The following is a 5154-nucleotide window of genomic DNA, read 5'->3' as shown; positions in this document are numbered from 1 at the left end:
CTTTAGTACCGGTTGGAGCCACCAACCGGTATGGTGCGCTGCCACCTACAGTGCACAATGTTTAGTCCCACCTCACTAGTTGAGAGGAGCTCGCACCGATTTATAAGCCCCGCCGCGGCTACCGTGTCGAGCTCCTCTCTAAGCAGGCCTTTGCGGGCCTATTGCAAGTCTTCTGCCCTGTGGGGCCTATTGGGCCATACGGGCCTACATCCTGGCCCAACTAGAGGTTGGGTTTCTAGTCGTATGCAGGTTGTGCCGGCCCAGTAGGCGGGCTGTTTTTACTTTATTTCAAAAAAAAAACAAAAAAAAACCGGGACTAATTAAAGGTCCCCCAGACCACGGCGTGCCTCGTGCCACATGGTGGGCCTTTGGTCCCGGTTCATATTGAACCGGGACTAAAGGGAGGGAGACCTTTAGTCCCCACCCTTTAGTGCCAGTTCCAGAACCGGTACTAAAGGTCCTTATGAACCGGTACTAAAATTTATTTTTCTACTAGTGCTAATGTGGCGTAACGCGGGTGGGATCGCCTGGAGTTCGGCAAAGAGAGCGGGGAAGTTGCTATGGTCCCAGCTTCCACCCACAATCTCGCGGAAACGGCTCCAAAGGAACCGCGCGGACACGCAGGTGAAGAAGATATGGTTTGAATCTTCTTCAGGCCCGCAGAGCGGGCAACGCCCATCCCCAGGGCCATTGCGCTTCAGAACATTTACGCCTGATGGGAGGCGGCCGCGAATCCATTGTCATAAGAAGATCCTAATTTTCAGGGGGAGGCGGATCTCCCAAATGGAGGAGGGCGCCTCATGGCCAAGCGAGGGGGAAATGGACAGGTAGAGAGATTTGGTGGAGAATTGTCCAGAAGGCTCTAGTCGCCATCTGGCGCGGTCATCGTCCGCCGTGAGATCAGGCTCATGGAGCGCAATACAGTCGAGCAACTCCTGCCAGTCTGCGTTCTCAGCCGGGCCAAAAGGTCTCCGGAACGCGAGTTTCCCCAAGTCAATAAGGGCGGTCGCCACGGAGATCTCTGGGGCAACCGCGATATAGAACAGGTCCGGAAAGCGGGCGGCAAGGGGCGAGTCACCAGTCCATCTATCGAACCAGAACAGAGTGGCGGTGCCGGAACCAATCTAGATCGAGGTCCCGATCTAGAGGACAGGAAGGAGCTGAATGATGGACTACCAGAACTGGGAGCCTCCAGATCGCTGGTAGAAGGCGAGAGGCTGGACGTGGAGGTATTTCTGCTGAATGATGCGAAGCCACAGGCCACCGTCTCCGTTGGCAATCCGCCAGAGCCACCGAGTCAGAAGGGCAATGTTCGTGCGTTTGGAGAACATGATCCCGAGTCCGCCCTGGTCGCGAGGTTTGCAGATCTCAGACCACCTAACCATGTGGTACTTTTGCTTATCGCCCTCGCCGGCCCAGAAGAAACGCCCCTGAACGGTGGCAATCTCGTGATGTAGAATCTCGGGAAGGCTGTAGAAGCTCATGATGAATAATAGCAGGCTGGAGAGGGACGAGTTAATGAGCACCGTACGGGCCGCTTTTGAGAGCCAGCGACCCTGCCAGGGCTCGATACGGTGCTGAAGCTTTCCCATCGTGGGGCGCAACTCAGCCACCGTAAGCCTAGAGTCACTAATGGGTATCCCAAGATATGCCGTGGGGAAGCACCCGAGCTGGCAGTTAAGCCAATCCGCTATGCTCTGGCGCTCGTCTTGGGTGTAGCCCAAGACCATCACCTCACTCTTGTCGATGTTGATCCTAAGGCCGGACATTTGCTGGAAGCACAGTAGGAGGAACTTGAGGTTTGAAATATCACTCTCAGAACCCTCCACCATGATAATGGTGTCATCTGCATATTGGAGCAGGGAGATCCTGTTCCCCCCAACTAGATGCGGCACTATCCCCTTAATGTGACCCGCCGCCTTGGCCTTATCCAGAATGGTCGCCAGAGCATCGACAACCATGTTAAACAGGAACAGGGAGAAGGGGTCGCCCTGACGCACCCCATAGAATGTGGGGAAGAATGGGCCGATCTCCCCATTAATGTTCACCGCGGTGCGACCCGAGGAAACCATATGCATCACCCTGGTCACCCATCGGTCGTCGAAGCCCTTACGGAGCAGACATTCCCGAAGGAAGGCCTAACTGACCGTATCATAGGCCTTGTGGAAGCCCAGTTTCAGGAAGACTGCCTTGAGGTGTTTGGAGTGCACCTCATGAAGAGCTTCGTGGAAGGCCAAGACTCCATCAAGGATATATCGGCCCTGGATGAAGGCCGACTGGTCAGGGTGGGTGATCCGGTCGGCTATAGGGGCCGCCCTAATGGCGTACCCTTTCGCGAGGATGCGGAAGATAACGTTAATTGGCCCCCTTCACGAGGATGCGGAAGATGACGTTAATTGGCCCTCAATGTTACTACCTCCGTCCTGGTTTATTGGCCCCCTCTGCATTTTGTGCTCAATTTTAACCTTAGATTTAACTAATAAAATGGTACTGCATGTAACCAAAAATAAATCACTGAAAATTATATTCAAATATGAATCCAACAATATATTTTTTATGACATGCATTATTATTTTCTTAGTTAATTAAATTTATGGTCAAAGTTTGGCACATAAAATGCTAAGGGGACCAATAAACAGGTAGTTGTTCTCTTCTCCGACTTGCAATGTTAATGCTTTGTGCACGTGAGAGAACCATCTGCATGTGGGTGGGCCATGTTGATCGCCAGTGCACCAGGATCAACTAGATTAAGCTTGAGCCACATAAAAATGAGAAGATGGACAATTGCCTCGATCTTGAGGTCCTGTCATCTTGTCTTCTTCTTCCTTCTCCTAGAGCTTGATCAGATGCGTGTTCGGTCCTTAGCAGTGCTTGCTCTGATCGGTGAGCTTAGGCCTTCTTTGGATTGGAGGATTTTCACAGGATTTTCATGGGATATCAATCCTCAGGATTGTTTCCTATGAAACGCATTTGGATCAAAGGATTGGGCCATTAAAATTCCTCAGGATTGGGTCTCCAAGGTGCTGATTTCAAAGGAATTTACACATGAGGTCTGACCTCTGGAAAAAATCCACAGGATTGGCTATGTCATGGCAATCAAATCCTCCATTTTTCCTATTCCTTTGTTTTGCAAATCCTGTGATCCAAAGAAGCCCTTAGGGTCGAGCTTCAGTGAGTGAGAGTGATTCAGAGGGAGAACTTAGAGCAGCACCCAATTCTTCCACGGCACATACTTTTTATATATTTGCAATGTGCACTAGGGAGCCACCTGGTAGGATAAATGTATCCATAACGGGAGAAAACATCGGTGATTATGTATGAATCAGTACTCCCTTCGTTTCTTCTTAGTCTGCATATAAGATTTGGTCAAAGTCAAACTTTGTTGAAAAAAATATCAACATTTACTAAAGCTATATGGTATGAAAATTAATTTTATGATGCATTTAATAATATTGATTTCCTATTGTGAATCTTGATATTTTTTTTCTATAAACTTGATCAAAGTTGACAAAGTTTGATTTTGATCAAATCTTATATGTAGACTAAAAAGAAACGGATGGAGTACCATCCACCGATTTTACATTAAATTGGCCATATATGTCTGAGTGGATTAATTCTAAAACTCATGTGATTCGATTTGCACCTTTCTTAATTTTTTTGGCATATTTTTCCTTGATGCAATCAATACAATGATCAATATCCGCATCTGAGAAATCTAAAGGACGAAGGATTTGTTCTTTAATGAGATACTCAGTTCTCCTCTTCGAAATATGGCCTAAGCGACAATGCCATAATTTCGAAGAAGTCTCATTATCATTTCGCTTACGTTTGGTACTTACGTCGTGTTTGAGGAAGAACCAACATTACGAAACTATGACTTTACTGTAGTTGTCTAATAAAAAGAACACTGCAGCGAATATGATTGTTGTTGCACCGATGTGGTCCATTTGGAAATTATGCAATGACATGCTTTTCGGTCACATTAGTGGTGTGGTTTGCAGGTCCTATGGCAGTGCCTGCTTTGTTTGCTAAAACTGTGCAAGGTGATGTAATCCATACTAAAGGAGTCCTTCTACATTAGAACAAATTATTGTGGGCTCAAATTCATGTTCTTTTCACTGTGGGCTATTTATTTTCATCATCCAACGGATTAGATATATCCATACTACTGCTATAGAATCTCCCAGAACCTCTACATTTCCCTTAATATTTCTCGAATCCATTCAGATACTAGAACACTACATGAAGTGCGACATACGTGAAGATGCCAACAAGTATAATACCCAAATATAAATGGATGGTCTGACCTTCTTGCAGCTGGAAGCAGTCGGAAGCATCGGTCAAGCAACATTGTGAACTGCAATGGACAGAGCCAAATTGCACTTTTTTCTTCTCTCGGCTACTTGAACAATGAGAGATGCTATAGTACAGTAGAAGAACACCTTGTGCCGCGTGGCTTTGGTTTGCAGCCTTGCAGGATAATTTCACTGGCGAGAGCCGTGCAGAGGTTAGCTGGCCAGAGACCACCAGGTGGGGCCAGCCAGCCCCAGCGCTTGGTGTTTAGCCATCATGCATGAGCCCATAGAACCAAAGAATCTCGGCTAATGTAGCTTGAAGATTGAAGATTGCTGCATTCATATTTTTTTTGAAACAGAGGCAAAAGATTTGCATCACATATTAAATAGGACCAAAATATTTGGCACATGTGTGCCATATAAGCAAAATTGTCACACACTTTCTCGCTTCACTTTAATTACATACATGCACGCATTAGCATGATTTTTTCTCCTTCCACAACATTCTTTCTTCCAATTATATGCATGTACTAGAGGATAAACAATATGATGTCATCCTAGATTCTCTTTATTTCAAAAATTCAAAAAATTTATAGCTTAAGCCGCCGGTCCGATGCATAAATTGTCTTCACATAAAAGATTCGTCACGACGAGATCTTTGAAACTAGATCCCATGTTGGTATGTTTCGATGACTTCTTTTTTGAATCAAAAGTTACCACGCCTATGCTACATAAGTTACCACGCCTATTGTATGCAAATTACCGTGTTATTTTCACATAATTTACCATGGTTATGTTTTTCAATATCTTTTTCTTTCCTTGGCCAAAAGTTGCCACAATGTTTGTACATAAGTTATCG

Source organism: Triticum aestivum, unplaced genomic scaffold, assembly GCF_018294505.1.
Source record: "Triticum aestivum cultivar Chinese Spring unplaced genomic scaffold, IWGSC CS RefSeq v2.1 scaffold38085, whole genome shotgun sequence".
Lineage (NCBI taxonomy): Eukaryota > Viridiplantae > Streptophyta > Magnoliopsida > Poales > Poaceae > Triticum > Triticum aestivum.
Note: the sequence above shows the minus strand (reverse complement) of the source record.